Source organism: Carassius gibelio, chromosome A4, assembly GCF_023724105.1.
Source record: "Carassius gibelio isolate Cgi1373 ecotype wild population from Czech Republic chromosome A4, carGib1.2-hapl.c, whole genome shotgun sequence".
Lineage (NCBI taxonomy): Eukaryota > Metazoa > Chordata > Actinopteri > Cypriniformes > Cyprinidae > Carassius > Carassius gibelio.
In genome coordinates, this window is record NC_068374.1 from 12,911,544 (window position 1) to 12,930,668 (window position 19,125).

Sequence of the window (19,125 nt, forward strand, 5' to 3'; positions counted from 1 at the left end):
GCATGACTTCACCTTACTGTCAAATGCCTATTGAAAAAGTGTTTGGGAGAAAAGAGAGGAGCTAGCAGCTCTACAACAGTCTCTCCTGAGGTCTTTATAAGAAGATTATACTACTGAGTCTGTGATCCATGTCTTTTATTCCCATCGTAATGAAATTTGAATTGTCCTGAAAAATTAACTCTGAAATAGACTGGGAACCCTGACATATAAATTCAATCATTATTTACTTACCTTCACGCTGTTCAGGCCTTGTGTGTGCGTGTTTTTTTTTAAATGAACACAAAAGGTGATGTTGGTAAATTTTGTCCTGCTGGTTTCTATTCATACAATATTAGTCAAAATGCCATTATTTGATGAGGCTCTTGAAGCTTCTGAATGTTGGGCTACATTGTAACAATTTTAAGAGCACAATATTATTTGATTTCTGTATTAGAAGTAACAAAATCATATATATATATATAGATAGATAGATAGATAGATAGATAGATATATATATATATATATATATATATATATATATATATATATATATATATATATATACATATATATATATATATATATATATATATATAGATATATATATATATATATAGATATATATAATCTTTTTTTTTATTTGATCTTTTTTTTCACAAACGTCACCGTCACCTTTACTTGCGGGTCCTGCTCTACCACAAAAGATCTGCAGCAAATGTACAGGAATCAAAAATCAGAAAAGTGCTGTGATAAATCTGTTTGAAATTACAATAATTAAAATAAACTACAGCTTAAGATTCAAAATGTGTTTTATTCATTTCTGTGGTGTACTCAAAGTCTTTGATGACAGTATTCCTTCATCAGTCACTCTGCACCAGATAAACATGTCTCTTCTGTCCCTGTAACATCCAGACAAGAGTCAAGTTTCCTCTGTGATTTATCTGCTCAATACAGCATTTAAATGTTGTTAACTCACTTTTTATCCAACACAAAGGCTCATCAGTTTATCAGCAGTACTAATGGACAAATAAAAAGGATTAACATTATGTAAATTTGTTTATTTACATTGCATGCATTCATGCATAAAGTAAGCAATGTTGAGAAAAGTGAGTATTCTACATGACAGCACACATACATCATTCACTCCAGTGTAGTTTCATGTTGTTATGGGCTGATCTGCAATACTTATCAAAGCTTTTCCTTTCAGTTATCAAATAGACATTTAGTAATTGGTCTTTAAGATGTTTATGGTTTATGTAAATCCACTTTGAAGATGTACGCCGTCCCACAAGCTTCACTGGGTCACTCTGACCATGTCATGGTCCATCTGATTCCTGCACACAGGCAGAAATTAAAGTTTCCAGAACTGTATTAGGGATTTCAAAGCAGTGGAGGAGAGAAGCTGTGGGGAATCTTTAAAGGGGGGGTGAAATGCTCGTTTTCACTCAATATCCTGTTAATCTTGAGTACCTATAGAGTAGTACTGCATCCTTCATAACTCCAAAAAGTCTTTAGTTTTATCATATTCATAAGAGAAAGATAGTCTGTACCGATTTTTCCCCGAAAAACATGACTGGCTGGAGGTGTGACGTGTGGGCGGAGCTAAAGAATCACGAGCGCGAGTAGGCTTTTTGTGACATTACCGTGAGGAAAAAACCATCATCCAAAACAAACCATGGCTAACAGTCAGATTCAGCCGTTTATTTATGATCCAGAATCAGATCCAGAGGCTGAAACTGAACGAAAGCAGCAGCAGCAACGACTCACTCCGAGCGGGGCTCAAACCCGGGTCTCCGATGGGAGGGGACGCACTAACAAGGAGGCAGAGATACTTTTACTCACCGCCTGCGGTTCCAACACACGATCGTGACCCTTTTTTGTTGGGACTGCATTATCCTTAAGAAATAAACGATTTGCAAATCCGTCGTCAAACTGGGCCTTGTTTGTAAAACAAGCATCTTCGAAATGCAGGGAACAAACAAAAACACTTGCACAACTCCGTTGATGCTCTGTAAAAATAAACTCCATCCACTGGTCCCTTAATGCTGTTTCTCTTTTGGTAATCTGTGCAGGGTTGTCTTGCCCTGGCAACCAAAAACACACTTCTTTTGTGACATTTCATGACGCTCTCGCTCTGATCAGTGAAGCCTGTTGTGCTCTCATTGCTCTGCTTTACAGGAGCGCGCGCTCTTCCGGCAGACGTGCCCTTAGGACCCATATAAGGAAATTCTGCTCCATCTAACGTCACACAGACCCATACTCGAAAAAAACTTTCTGAAACTTGTGACAAACCGCAAGGAGTATTTTGGGAACAAAAATACTCCTTCAAACGTACAACTTAATTTTTGAAACTTTGTCCATGTTTAGCATGGGAATCCAACTCTTTAACAGTGTAAAACACTCCGTATGCATGAAATAGCATTTCACCCCCCCCTTTAAAACTACAAAGTAATTCAATCAAGAGCAGTGAGTTATTTACTTTCATTTTCATACATTAAAGGCACTGACAGTAGAGCTAGTAAATTAGGCGCGGTCACTTTAAGAGACAATGCATCCAGTATAATGATACAACACATACAATTTCTTTCTCAGCTCTTTACTTTCACTTAAGACATGTATTTGTTGTCGGTACAAAAGCAAGAAGACTTTGAGATGCGTCTCTGCTTGCGCCCTGAACATCAGAACACTGTGGTGCTGAATTAAGCTCTTTCGCTTTTTGATCTTTTTTTTTCTGTTTGTTTAAACTGCGATTTGTAGCCTATTTGTTCGTTCAGGTGCAGGAGGACGCAAACGTCCTGAAGGAGAGCTCGGTTCAGTGTTGCTGTTCGTGAGATGCGGCACTCTCTCTCGTGCACACCGAGCACAGCGCGCGAGTAACCAGCTACTCAGTTCAGCTTTCCCGCATTTTGTGTTTGAATGCTTTAAACTCTTTTGAATGTTTAAACTGGCAAGCCAACTTTACGTATTGAATGCTCGGAGCACGTTATAAAACGTATTCTTAAAATACACATTTCTGTTTTAATAAATAATCATATTAAATCATAGCATAAAACATAAGTAGGTACAAAAACAATCAGTGATACATTTGCGACCCCATAAAAATTATGGTCGCAATGGCACTTCAAAAGATCGCATATGCGACCATTTTGGTCGCAGTGTAGTTCCCTGACAAGCCTCCCGGTTTTCATCCAAAATATATTAAATTGTGTTCCAAAGATGAACAAAGGTTTTACGGGTTTATAATATGAATAAGAAATGATTGACACTAACAATTCTGTAATAATAGTAAGTATTAAATAAATAATTGCGAATGTAAATAAATGTGGAAATGAATATTGTCAAAAAAATTAATAAATAAATATCAAATTAAATAAGTGTAGAAATAAATACAAGTGGAAATAAATAATTCTGTAAATAAATGGTGACAGAAATATTTGAGTAAATAAATAAATGTGAAAAAAAATTGTGTATAAATTATTTCAGGTAAAAAAAATATATATTACATTAAAAAACGAAAAGTATGAAAACTTATTTATTAGGGCTCAAGCCCAAAGGGCGAGAGGCCTATTGTTTTCCTTAGGATTATTTAGGGCTCAAGCCCAAAGGGCGAGAGGCCTATTGTTTTCCTTAGGATTATTTTTTATTATTATTATTATTATTAGGGCCCGAGCACCGATGGTGTGAGGACCCTCTTGGAATTGCTCCGTTTATTATTATTATTATTATTATTATTATTATTATTATTATTATTATTCTTCTTCTCCAAAATGAATCGCATTTTTGAGGGTCTAAACATGCTCGAAAAGTCATGAAACTTTGCACACACCTCAGAACTGGCGAAAATTTACGTCTGATATGGGTTTCAGAAGTGGGTGCGGCAAAATGGCTCAACAGCGCCACCTATACACGTTCAACGGTGTGCGCCTCGAGCTACATTTCATGTACATGTATGAAAATCGGTATACACATGTAACTCTCCAATACCTACAAAAAAGTCTCTTGGAGCAAAATCCGAAACCCAACAGGAAGTCGGTTATTACTAATATTATGAGCAAATTTTGTGTCATTTTTGTCATTTCCATGCGTTGTATTTTAACGAACTCCTCCTAGAGATTCATTCAGATCAACACCAAATTTGGTATGCCTAATCTGAAGGCCTTTGCGATGTTAAATTGCGAAGCTTTTGAGTTTTCGTTAATGGGCGTGTCCGTGGCGGCCTGGCGAATTTCGATGACTCGCCATGAAACACGAAGTTGCTATAACTCAGACATACAATGACCAATCTGCCCCAAACTTCACATGTTTGATGAGACTCCTGACCTGAACAGATTGACATGCCCATATTCAGTTATAGTCATAGCGCCACCTATTGGCAACAGGAAGTGACATATTTTACACTGCGATGAACTACTCCTAGAAATTTTATGACATCAATGTATTTTTTGTGGTCAGTCTAATCTAAAGGCCTGTGCGATGTTAAGTTGTGAAGATCTTGAGTTTTCGTTAAAAGGCGTGTCCATGGCGCCGTCACGAAGTTCGATGTCTCGCCATGGGAATAAAATATGTTATAACTCAGGCATAAAATGTCCGATCTTCCCCAAACTGCACATGTGTGATAAGAGTCCTGGCCTGAACACATCTGAAGGCCAAAATTCCATCAGGTGTGGCAAAATGGCTCGATAGCGCCACCTATACACTTTCAACAGAGTGCGTCTCGAGCTATGTTTCACGTACATGTACAAAAATCGATATACATATGTAACACACCAATACCTACAAAAAAGTCTCTTGGTACGAAATCCGAATCCCAACAGGAAGTCGGTTATTTAGAATTTTCTCTGCAAAATTGGCGTTGTTTTTGCCATTTTCAGGGGTTGTACTTTAACGAACTCCTCCTAGAGATTTAGTCAGATCAACACCAAACCTGGTCAGTGTAATCTTAAGCCCTTTGCAATGTTAAATTGCTAAGATCTTTAAATTTCGTTAAAGGGCGTGTCCATGGCGGCCTGAGAAATTTCGATGTTTCGCCATGAAAAAGGAAGTTGCTGTAACTCATACATACAATGTCCAATCTGCCCCAAACTTCACATGTTAGATAAAACTTCTGCCCTTAACAGATCTACATGCCCACATTCAGTTATAGTCATAGCGCCACCTATTGGCAACAGGAAGTGACATGTTTTACGCTGCGACAAACTACTCCTATAATTTTTTTGAGATTAACATATATTTTGTGGTCAGTGTAATCTAAAGGCCTGTGCAATGTTAACTTTTGGAGATCTTGAGTTTTTGTTAAAGGGCGTTTCCATGGCACCATGACAAAATTTGATGTCTTGCCACAGCAAGAGAAGTTATTGTAACTCAAGCATAAAATGTTCAATCTTCCGCAAACTTCACATGTTTGATAAGAGTCCTGGCCTGAACACATCTGAAGGCCATTATTCCATTATAATGATAGCGCCACCTGCTGGCAACGGTAAGATTGGCACATATATGGGATATACTTTGATATATTCCACTTATATTCAGGACATTAAATGCATATTTCTCAACGTTCACCTTTTTACTAAAGCCACACGATGGCGGTGCGCCCGGGTGCGAGGGCCCGTTCATCGCTGCTTGCAGCTTTAATTATTATTATTTTTTTTTTTTTCCAACGTCTCGGGGGCTTTTGGGGCCCTTAACATGCTTAAAAAGTCTTGAAAATTGGCACACAGATTGGAACCTGCGGCCATTAGGGCCGGGCAGAGACTGATACACGGGCGTGGCACAGGGGCTCTACAGCGCCCCCTGGAATATGGAGGGCCATATATCATACATTCTTGCTCGTAGACGTATGAAACTCGGTACACATATAAATCTCATCAATCCAAACAACTTTTGTATTGCATATCATAGGCTCCGCCCAACAGGAAGTTGGCTATTTAGGGTTTAGTATTCAAATTTATCGTCAAAGTTGTGGGGGCTTTTGGGGTCCTTAACATACTCAAAAACTCTTGAAAATTCGCGCACACTTTGGAATCTGTGGCCTTTAGGAGCCTGCAGAGGCTGGGACCCGGGCGTGGCACAGGGGCTCTACGGCGCCCCCTGGAACACAGTCAGAAATGTTGATGTATAGCTCACACATACTTGCACATATTCATATGAAACTCAGTACACATATAGATCTCATCGTGCCGAACAACTTTCGTATTGCATGTCATAGGCTCCACCCAACAGGAAGTCAGCTATTTAGAGTTATGTAAAAAGCGCATGCTCTGGAATTTGAAATACTTGTCATAGGTTTTTTGCTCGATTGCCGCCAAACTCGGTCAACATGATCTCAAGACATTGGGGATGAAAAATTGCCAGGGGATTTTTGATATCTCGAACGGTTTGCTCGTGGCGAGGCATTGAAATTATGGCGAGAAATGAGAAACAGGAAGTGTCTAATACCATCCACATACATTTCCTGATTTTAATCAAACTTCATCAGATTATTCGTTGTATGATGTCGATCGCATATATGTGACTATTAGGAGTCAAAGTTATAGCGCCACCAACTGGCAGAAGGAAGTGTGTCATTTTCAAAATGATTTGAATTCAGCATCTTATTATTACTCGATTTGCTTCAAACTTCATCAGAATAATGTTAAAACACAGCCGATATAAATCTGCAAGGGGGATATTGATATCTAAAAAATTGTTGCCGTGGCAACATGTCAAACTAGAATACTTCTCAGGTGATTTTGAGGCAAATAACATACTTAGAATTTCACAAAACTCTGAACACACATCAGTATTTCTGATAGGAACTTAAATTGTGAATGGATTTTGGATAGCTTGAATGGTTTTGCCATGGTGATTTTTTTAAATGACCTTACAAAGGGAATCATTATTGTATTTTTAAATTGCAGCTTCCAAACACGTCAAATAATTTTTTCATACAGATGAAAAAGTCATTCTGAGGAAATATGCATAGTTTCACGACTTTACAACACTGTATGGATAACAGAAAATTAAAAAACTGTCAGACATCTCATCTCACGCTGTCCCTCTGTTTGAGTATATGTGCTTCAGACTTCCATTGTCTGAGAGAAATAGCGCCCCTACAGGTTCAATTCCCGGACTTTTACTTTCACTTTTAAATCGGTTAAAAATACAAACAAATACTTAGATTTAATTCACACTGACAAGCTAAACCAACATATCTGATTATTACCGGTTCAGGGCTCATGGATAAATTATTTCTGGCCAGAGATATGTGAGAAATAGGAGAGATGAATCACCGCTGTGATCACGAGCGTCTGGAGTAAAGAGCTCAGAGAAAACGAATTTATTCCTGTTTTAAAGCTTTTAAAAATAAATTATTACAGCGATATCACACAATCAACCAATTAGAACACACCAAGAGCTAAATTAAGATGTTTTTGAACTGTTTGTGTGAAAATGAAATATTTGTGGCTGCCTGAAATCACCGCCTCCGATCAGCGCGTACAGTGTCGAGCTCAAAACAAACGAATTTATTCTTGTTTAAGAGCTTTTTTAAATAAAATATTACCACAAATGCACACAATAAACCCATTGTAACACAACAAGAGCTAAATGCAGGTGTTTGTGACCTGTTTAAGTGTGCAAGACTATTTGAAAGCGCGACTGGCAGAATAACATGTATCTCTGGAGCTGCAGGATTCTGCCTTTCGTCGTACGAACGAACACATCACGGACAAGATTATTTCAAAATACATAATAGCTTGGCGACTATAAACGAAAACAGCCACGTGAACATAAACTGGATCTACTGGATTTGAATATTAAAGTGACCACATTTACCACTTGTTTCTGTCTTCAATTTTAATCTATATAAAAAAGGAAACTCATTCGACTTGGCTGCTTTTTTAATGTGTGCGTATTTATTTATTTATCTTTTTATACATTTTGTATAATTTCATAGTTTGTGTATTACAATTATAAAAACAAAAATAAAATTAGCCACTCACATAGAAATAGCTTAGGCCTTAACCTTTTTCTGACAGTTTTAGGGATTTTTAAAAATCCTAAAAAAACCTTATTTGTGCTGCAAATAATAATTTCAAACTCATTTGATACTGACCTATGACATCCTGTGACATTATATTTATTTTAATTTACATAATCTCATGGATGTAACAGTAAATCTGTTCAGCTCACAGATCAATACTAAGCTGTAATGCAAGCAGAACTTTCACAAATGCTTATGAGTCATTTAAGGATTTGATAACACTGTAAAATAATGTCTAATTTGTTAACATTAGCAAATTCATTGATAACACTTTATAATAACTGCACTCATTATTAAATAGTCAGTTCATGCTTTATAAAGCCTTGTCCCAATATCAATAGTCAGTAGTAAGCAGTTTATAAATACAGCTATAAATAGCTTGTCCTTGGTTTATAAGCACATTTATTAAAAATGAGAGTAAGTTATCTTCCTATGAAAAATAAAAGATAAAAATAAACAAACAACAACACAGATTGATACAGAACTCAGAAATTTTATTGTGGATTTATGATAAAGCCTGCAAATGAATTCATACTCCTACTCATACTACTCCATACTCCTTTTTCAACATTATGCCTATATACTGAGATGTTAAATTGTGAATGGGTTTAGGATAGCTTAAATGGTGTTGCCATAGAGATTTATTAAAGTAACATAAAAAAATACAATAGTTATTTTACTATATCTTTACAATTTTTCATTCTAAATCTTCATAATTTTTTATATAAGTAGAAGTCCTCATTTGAAGGAAGCACAGTAAGTTTCATAGCTTTATCACTTTCAAGAGCCAGCATAAAATTTAAACTATCATAACTTATAAATCAAGCTTGCAATTCTTAGTACCTATAATGGCCACCAGAGGGAGCTATAGGATTACTTTTAAATAATTATTGTAGAAACGAGTATGATTTAAATCATTTATAGAAATCTTTCAAAAAAAAATGAATTGTATATATTTTACTGATAAAATGACCCTCACTTAATTAGAATAACAAGCTGAAGTATTTTGAACTGTATATTAAGAATAATTCTTTATAGGCTTTATGGACAGATACGTTTTGAGTGACTCTTGAAGGTTCAGCACCACATCCTCTTTTACCACTGTTTAAAGAATTAATCTTACAGAATAGGTGTGAATGAATTTTGGATAGCTTGAATGGTTTTGCCGTGATGATTTTTTGAAATAATAGTAAAAAAGGAACCAGTAAATGTCTTTTTATTTTTTTAAAGTGCAGCTTCTAAACACTTAAAAAAAAAAAAAAAATGTACACATAGAAGACCAGTCATTCTGAGGCATATTTCCTCAGAATGACTGGTCTCATGACCATAGTTTCATGACTATACAACACTGTATGGATGATAGAAAATTAAAAAAAACTATCATACATCTGATGTCACTCAGTCCCACTGTCACTGTGGGTAATGTGTGTGTGTGTGTGTGTGTTAAGTGAATTAGGTGTGAAACTATCAGGGTGCATTTAGTCTCCAGCGCCAACATTTTACAGAACTGCCACTTTCCTGGAGTCTCCAGAATTACTCGGTGTCAGGCTCTGAGAGACTTAAGATTCCAAAAAATGATTTAATTAGAATACCATGAAGTATTGTGAAATACTATATATTAAGTCTTTATATATAGGCTTTATGAACAGATTAGAGTGACTCGTGAAGGACCAGCACCACCTCCTCTTGTACGATGGTTTGAGGAATATATCTTCCAGAATCCAGGATTAAGATTTAGGAGCTCATTTTTATTCCACCTCCTTTCCTGAAAAGTCTGTCTTGCAGAATTGACTAAAAATTAATCTTCACATTAATTACTAATTATTTTGCAATTCTTTTTGTCAGTTCTTCTTTACCTGCTTTTTTCTTCTTCTTTTCTGACCTCATGACCCAGTCAGTATTTTTTGTACAATGGTCAAGTCTTAACTTATCCATTTCTGTATTGCATGTGTGTTTGATATTTATCATGGGTATTTCATAATTTTCGACTTTACAGTTTGAGTTAAAACTCTTTTTTTAGCGCATTTCATCTGTAAAAGAAAACATGCCTAATAATTCTGCACACATGAATATAAGGAGTTTTTCTCTTCCAGCTTTCCTGGACTATTGTATAGCACTCATAAATGATTAAATGAAAAATAATGGTAGTTATTAAGATTGATATGGTTTGGAATTGGTCAAATGTGCTTGGAAAAAAAATCACAATAAAACAATGTTTTAATGTTTAATTTTGGAATATGAACTGACGTGAATGAATGTTATATAAATATTGTTCATATTAACATAATGTTTACAAATGAAATCTTATTGTAAAGTGTTACTAAAGTTAAATATATATTGTTCTGTGAATGTGATTTTAAAGTCTAGATGATTCGGATTAACCCTTTATCTGGCGTATCCTTTAAAACCTCACTGCCAGAGGGATATTGTGAATGCATGTGCCCGCTGGGCACAGTTTACCTGATGCCACCGGGGTGGCGATGGCATTGGTGGCTTGAGCCCGCCACCGCTGCTTGCAGCTATATTTAGGGCTCAAGCCTAGAGGGCGAGAGCCCTATTGTTTTCCTTAGAATTATTTGTTATTAGGGCTCAAGCCCGAAGGGGCGAAGAGCCCTATTGTTCTTCTAAGGATTATTCTTCTTATTATTATTTTTTTTTTTTTTTATTAAACCTTCCGGGGGTTTTTGGGGGCCTTAACATGCTCAAAAACTCTTGAAAATTGGCACACACATTGGAATCTGCGGCCATCAGGACACTGCAGAGGCTGGGACCCGGGCGTGGCACAGGGGCTCTACAGCGCCCCCTGGAACACAGTCAGAAATCTTGAACCATAGCTCACACACACTAGCATGTATTTATATGAAACTCGGTACACTTATAGATCTCATTGAGCCGAACAACTTTCACACTTTATGTTATAGGCTCCGCCCAACAGGAAGTCAGCTATTCAGGGCTGTTTAAAAAAAGCATGCTCTGGAATTTGAAATACTCCTCTGAGGTTTTCAACCTATTCGCCACGAAACTCTGTAAACATAATCTCAAGACATTGGGGATGAAAAATTGCGAGGGGATTTTTGATATCTCGAACGGTTTGCCCGTGGCGAGGCTTGGAAATTATGGCTAGAAATGAGAAACAGGAAATGTCTAATAACATCCACATACATTTCCTGAATTTGATCAAACTTCATTGGTTTGTTAGTTGTATGATACCGATCGTATATATGTGACTATTAAGAGTCAACATTATAGCGCCACCAACTGGCAGCAGGAAGTGAGTCATTTTCCAAATGCTTTGAATTCAGCATCTTATTTTTACTCTATTTACTTAAAACTTCATCAGAATAATGACAAAACACGGCTGATGTAAATCTGTTGTGGGGATATTGATATCTGATATAGTGTTGCCATGGCAACGTGTCAAACTTGAATGTTCTGTTATGGTGAGTTTGAGGCAGACAACAAGCTCAGATTTACATGAAACTCAAAAGACATATCAGTATTAGTGATAGCTAGACAATGGCAAAAGCTTTTAAAAGGGCGTGAAGGAGGCACTCTATAGCGCCACCTTTTGTCAAAAGTGGGGGGGTTGGTTTTAGCTACAGACACCAAACTTGGTACATAAATTGTTCTTTTCAAGACGGACAACTTTCTAATTCACAGTCATCAGCTACGACCAACAGGAAGTCGGCTATTTTGATTTGAATATTTAAATTGAGCTCTGATTTAATGCATACTCCTCACAGGAAATGTTCACTATACTCACCAAACTTTATCTACATGTTGAAAAAACATTGAGGAACTTAAATTGCGAACGGATTTTGGTTAGCTTGAACGGTTTTGTCGTGGTGATTTTTTGAAATGACAGTAAAAAGGGAATCATTAATTGTCTTGTATTTTTAAATTGCAGCTTCCAAACACTTTAAAAAAAATTCATACAGAGATCAAATCATTCTGAGGACATATGCATAGTTTCATGACTTTACAACACTGTATGATTAAAAGAAAATTAAAAAACTGTCAGACATCTCAACTCACTCTGTCCCTCTGTTTGAGGAATGTATGTGTGCTGACTGAGTGTGTGTGTGTGTGTGTGTGTCTGTGAGTGGGGAATGGGCATGAGCTGAGTGGCAGACACAATGAGAGAGAGAGAGAGAGAGAAAGAGAGAGAGAGAAACTTAATCATCTCTTTAATCACCAGAAAAAAAAAGTATTTTAAATTTTTATTTTTTGTTGCTTTTGCTAACATTGCTGTTTTCATTACAGCTTAAGAAATCTCTTAGGCCTTATCCTTTTCTGACAGTTTCAGGAATTAAAAACAAAATTCTAAAAATACTTACTTGTGCTGCAAATAATAATTTCAATCTCATTTGATACTGACCTATTCCATCCTGTGACATGACATTTATCTTAATTTTCATAATCTCATGGATGTAACAGTAAAACTGTTCAGCTCACAGATGAAGACTAAGCTGTAATGAAAGCAGAACTTTCACAAATGCTTATAAGTCATTAAAGGATTTTATAACACTGTAAAATAATGTCTAATTTGTTAACATTAGCAAATGCATTGGTAACACTTTATAATAACTGCACTCATTAGTAAATAGTCAGTTCATGCTTTATAAAGTCTTGTCCCAACTTAAATAGTCATTAATAAGCAGCTTATAAATACAGCTATAAATAGCTTGATCTTGGTTTATAAGCACATTTATTAAAAAGGAGAGTAAAGGGTCAGTTATCTTCCTATGAAAAATAAAAAAATGAAAATAAACAAACAACAACACAGATTGATACAGAACTCAGAAATGTTATTGTGGATTTATGATCAAATCAGCCTGTAAATGAATCATACTCCTCCATGAAGACACAAGTAGTTCACACCAAACTTTTTCAACATGATGCCAATACACTGAAGATGTTAAATTGCGAATGGGTTTAGGATACCTTAAATGGTGTGGCCATACCGATTTATTAAAGTAACATAAAAAAATACAATAGTTATTTTACTATATCTTTAACATTCTTCATTCCAACTCTTCATAATTTTTTATATACGTAGAAGTCATCATTTGAAAGAAGCACAGTAAGTTTCATAGCTTTATCATTTTCAAGAGCCAGCTTAAAATTAAAACTATCATAACTTATAAATCAAGCTTGCAATTCTTAGTACCAATAATGGCCACCAGATGGCGCTATATGATTACTTTTAAATAATTATTGTAGAAACAAGTATGATTTAAATCATTTATAGAAATCTTTCAAAGAAAAATAATATGTATTTTACTGATAAAATGACCCTCACTTAACTAGAATAATATGCTGAAGTATTGTGAAATACTGTGTATTAAGAATAATTCTTTATAGGCTTTATGGACCGATAAGTTTGGAGTGACTCTTGAAGGATCAGCACCACATCCTCTTTTACCACTGTTTAAAGGATTAATCTTACAGAACAGGTACGAATGAATTTTGGATAGCTTGAATGATTTTGCGTGGTGATTTTTTGAAATAACAGTAAAAAAGGAACCAGTAAATGTCTTTTATTTTTTTAAGTGCAGCTTCTAAACACTTCAACAAAATGTACACATAGAAGACAAGTCATGCTGAGGAAATATGCATAGTTTCATGACTATACAACACTATATGGATGATAGAAAATTAAAAAACTACCATACATCTGATATCACTCTGTCCCTCTGGGTAATGTGTGTGTGTGTGTGTGTTTGTGTGTTAAGTGTGTGTGTGTTAAGTGTGTGTGCTGAGTTTGTGTGAATGTGTGGGAGAGGGGATGGGCTTGGTGTCAGAGAGAGAGAGAGAGAGAGAGAGGGAGGGAGACTTAATCATCTCTTTAATCACCAGCAGAAAACAAAGCAATTTTGTGTTGTTGTTGTTTTTTCATCATTACAGCTTAAGAAATATCTTAGGCCTCAACATCAACTGTTGCTAGCCTACTCCCAAAATTAATAGTCATTAGTAAGCATTTTATAAATACAGCTATAATTAAATTGTTCATGGTTTATATGCACATTTATTTTGAGGAGATTAAAGGCTGTAATCTTCCTAAAAAAATAAAAAAAATAAAAAAAAATAAAACAAATAAACAAACACAGAACTCAGAAACATTTATTTCAAGATGCAATAAAAGAAAACTGTACACTATATATATATATATATATATATATATATATATATATATATATATATATATATATATATATATATATATATATATATACACACACAATTGCATAAGTTTATATTTAATTTTTTTTATCAAGTGTACAGCTAATAATAATAATAATAATAATAAAAATAATAATAATGCATTTTATTTAAAGCGCCTTTCAAACCACTCAAGGTCACCGTACAACAAGTAACAACAGTAACAATATTAAAACAAAAAATAACAGCAAATAACAATGTCAGTAAAAAACCACAATAATATTAGAATAGCACAACATAGTGTGGAATACTATATTAAGACTTTATATATAGGCTTTATGAACAGATAGGTTTTGAGAGATTCTTGAAGTACTAGCATCACCTCCTCTTGTACGACGGTTTGAGGAATATATTTTCCAGATAGTACCGCCGCTCCCTATATGCAGAATACGCAGTCTTCGTAGGGCACCAACTCCCAGAGGGGGCACCATCCCAGTAGCTCAAAAAAAATAAAACATGCGCCATTCTCCCATCCGCGCTCGCGACCGCTCGGACATTTGCGGATGAATGTTCGTAATTGATGGATGGACATCTATGCCCGGGTAAAAGACATCAGCAATCCGGCACAGAGAAAAGAAAAATAAAGTAAAAAACAAAACAAAAACAGGCATAAAGTTGGCTTGACATTGGACATTCGAGAGTCTCAAATTTAGGGACCGTCTCTAAAGTTACATGTAATATTGTTATACACCTTTCTAACGTCAGTAGCATTTGAAGAGAATGACTTACAGTCATAAAAACAACTGTAATTGTTCATCTAGGTGACAGCTATAATGCACCATTAAATTGAATGTTTGATATTTATTAAAACAAACTGTAAGTCATATGTAAATTATGCTACTTTTTCACATGGGCTCAAAAGCAAATTTGAAGCTCAATAGCATTTGAGGAGAAAGACTTGCAGTCATAAACCAATTGTAATGTGTTCATTTAGGTGTCAGCTACGATGCACAACTTATACATTTTTTATATATATTAAAATAAAGTGTTACTAAAGTTATATATATTGTTCTGTGTATGTGATTTCAAAGTCTAGACGGGTCGGATTAACCCTTTAACTGCCATATCCCTTAAAATTTGATTGCCAGAGGGTTACTGTAAATGCTTATGCCCGCTGGGCACAGTTTTCCCGATGCCACCGGGGTGGTGTTGCACTGACGGCTTGAGCCCGCCATCGCTGCTTGCAGCTATATTTATTATTATTATTATTATTTTTCTTCAAGGTTTCGGGGGCTTTTGGGGCCCTTAACATGCTCAAAAACTCTTGAAAATTGGAACACACCTTGGAACCTGCGGCCATTAGGGCCGGGCAGAGTCTGATACACGGGGCGTGGCACAGGAGCTCTACAGCGCCCCCTGTAGTACTGAGGGCCATATATCATGCATACTTGCACGTATACATATGAAACTTGGTACATATATATAACTCATCAAACCAAACAACTTTCACACTGCATGTCATAAGCTCCGCCCAACAGGAAGTTGGCTATTTAGGGTTTTATGAAAAACACATGCTCTGGAATTTGATATACTCCTCTGAGGAACTCCACCCGTTCACCACCAAACTCGGTGAACACGATCTCAAGATATTGGGGATGCTAAATTGCGAAGAGATTTTTGATATCTCGAACGGTTTGCCCGTGGCGAGGCGTTGAAATTATGGCGAGAAAGGAGAAACAGGAAATGTCTAATAACATCCACATACATTTCCTGAATTTGATCAAACTTAATTGGTTTGTTCATTGTATGATACCGATCATATATATGTGACTATTAGGAGTCAAAGTTATAGCGCCACCAACTGGCAGCAGGAAGTGAATCATTTTCAAAACGCTTTGAATTCAGCATCTTATTTTTACTTGATTTGCTTCAAACTTCATCAGAATAATGACAAAACACGGCCGAAGAAAATCTGTTGATGGGATATTTATATCTAATATAGTGTTGCCATGGCAACGTGTCAAACTTGAATGTTCTGTTCTGGTGATTTTTAGGCAGATAACTAGCTCAGATTTACATGAAACTCGAAACAGATATCAGTATTAAAGATAGCTAGACCATGGCAAAAGCTTTTAAAAGGGCGTGAAGGAGGCACTCTATAGCGCCACCTTTTGTCAAAAGTGGGGGGATTAGTTTTAGCTACAGACACCAAACTTGGTACATAAATTGTTCTTATCAAGACGGACAACTTTCTAATTCACAGTCATAAGCTACGACCAACAGGAAGTTGGCTATTTTGACTTGAATATGGATTTTTGAGAATATTCTTTTGTGAATTAATGCATACTCCTCACAGGGGAAGTACACTATACACACCAAACTTTGTCTACATGAAGAAAAAACATTGAGGAACTTAAATTGCGAATGAATTTTGGATAGCTTGAACGGTTTTGTCGTGGTGATTTTTTGAAATAACAGTAAAAAGTGAAACATTAATCGTCTTGTATTTTTAAATTGCAGCTTCCAAACCTTTAAAAAACATTTTTTTATTTAGAAAACCAGTGATTCTGAGGAAATATGCATAGTTTCATGACTTTACAACACTGTATGGACAACAGAAAATTAAAAAACTGTCAGACTTCTTAACTGACATGATCTCACTCTGGCTACTCTGTCTGTCTGAGGGAAGTGAGGTCACCATTTTTTGTCCAATGGTCAAGTCTTAACCTAATTATTGTTAATTATCTTAAAATAATTATTGTTCATGTTAACATACTTAATGTTTATGAATAAAATATTATTGTAAAGTGTTATTAAAGTTATATATATGGTTCTGTGAATGTGATTTCAAAGTCTAGATGATTCAGATTAACCCTTTAACTGCCGTATCCCTTAATATCTGACTAACAGAAGGCTATTGTGAATGCATGTGCCCGCTGAGCACAATTTACCTGATGCCACAGTGGTGGCGTTGCACTGATGGCTTGAGCCCGCCATCGCTGCTTGCAGCTATATTTAGGGCTCAAGCCTGGAGGGCGAGAGCCCTATTGTTTTTCTTAGGATTATTTGTTATTATTATTATTATTATTATTATTATTTATTATTATTATTTTTCTTCAAGGTTTCGGGGGCTTTTGGGGCCCTTAACATGCTTAAAAAGTCTTGAAAATTGGCACACACATTGGAACCTGCGGCCATTAGGGCCGGGCAGAGACTGATACACGGGCGTGGCACAGGGGCTCTACAGCGCCCCCTGGAATGCTGAGGGCCATATATCATACATACTTGCACGTAGACGCACAAAACTCGGTACACATATAGAACTCATCAATACAAACAACTTTCGAATTGCATATCATAGGCTCCGCCCAACAGGAAGTTGGCTATTTGGGGTTTATTATTCATATTTGTCGTCAAAGTTGTGGGGGCTTTTGGGGTCCTTAACATACTCAAAAACTCTTGAAAGTTTGCGCACACTTTGGAATCTGTGGCCTTAAGGAGCCTGCAGAGGCTGGGACCTGGGCGTGGCACAGGGGCTCTACAGCGCCCCCTGGAACACAGTCATAAATGTTGATGTATAGCTCACACATACTTGCACATATTAATATGAAACTCAGTACACATTTAGATCTCATCGTGCCGAACAACTTGCGTATTGCATGTTATAGGCTCCGCCCAACAGGAAGTCAGCTATTTAGAGTTATGTAAAAAGCATATGCTCTGGAATTTGAAATACTTGTCATAGGTTTTTTACTCGATTGCCGCCAAACTCGGTCAACATGATCTCAAGACAATGGGGATGAAAAATTGCCAGGGGATTTTTGATATCTCAAACGGTTTGCTCGTGGCGAGGCGTTGAAATTATGGCGAGAAATGAGAAACAGGAAGTGTCTAATACCATCCACATACATTTCCTGATTTTAATCAAACTTCATCAGATTATTCATTGTATGATGTCGATCGCATATATGTGACTATTAGGAGTCAAAGTTATAGCGCCACCAACTGGCAGCAGGAAGTGTGTCATTTTCAAAATGCTTTGTATTCAGCATCTTATTTTTACTCGATTTGCTTCAAACTTCATCAGAATAATGTTAAAACACAGCCGATATAAATCTGCTGGGGGGATATTGATATCTAAAAATATTGTTGCCGTGGCAACATGTCAAACTTGAATACTTCTCAGGTGATTTTAAGGCATATAACATACTTAGAATTTCATGAAATTCAGAACACATATCAGTATTTATGATAACTAGACACTGGCAAAAGTTCATAAGAGGGCGTGGAAGAGGCACTCTATAGCGCCACCTTTTGTCAAAAGTGGGGGGGTTAGTTTTAGCTACAGACACCAAACTCGGTACAAAAATTGTTCTTATCAAGACGGACAACTTTCTAATTCACAGTCATCAGCTACGATCAACAGGAAGTCAGCTATTTTGATTTGAATGTGGATTTTTTTTTACATTTAGCTGTGAATTAATGCATACTGCTCAGAGGAGAGTAACACTATACACACCAAACTTTGTCTACATGATGCCAAAACATTTTAAACAACTTAAATTGCCAAAGGATTTTGGATAGCTTGAACGGTTTTGTCGTGGTGATTTTTTTAAATGACAGTAAAAATGGAATTATTAATTGTCCTGCATTTTTAAATTCCAAACACTTCAAAACCTTTTTTCATACAAAAAAAAAGTCATTCTGAGTAAATATGGATAGTTTCACGACTTTACAACACTGTATGGATAACAGAAAATTAAAAAACTGTCAGACATCTCATCTCACTCTGTCCCTCTGTTTGAGTATTATGTGCTGAGACTTACATTGTCTGAGAGAAAATGCGCCCCTACAGGTTCAATTCCTTAAAGGGAAATTCGACTGAAAGGGAGGAGACTCTCTTTTAGTTTCATTTTTAAATCGGTTAAAATACAAAATAATACTTGGATTTAATTCACACTGAC

General features: G+C 36.1%; 1 protein-coding gene across 2 annotated transcripts in view; it reads right to left on the reverse strand.

Moving 5' to 3' along the window:
• LOC127969170 (GTPase IMAP family member 8-like) overlaps positions 1-19,125 on the reverse strand; it is a 451,440-nt gene that overhangs the window by 96,579 nt on the left and 335,736 nt on the right. The window lies entirely within an intron of this gene.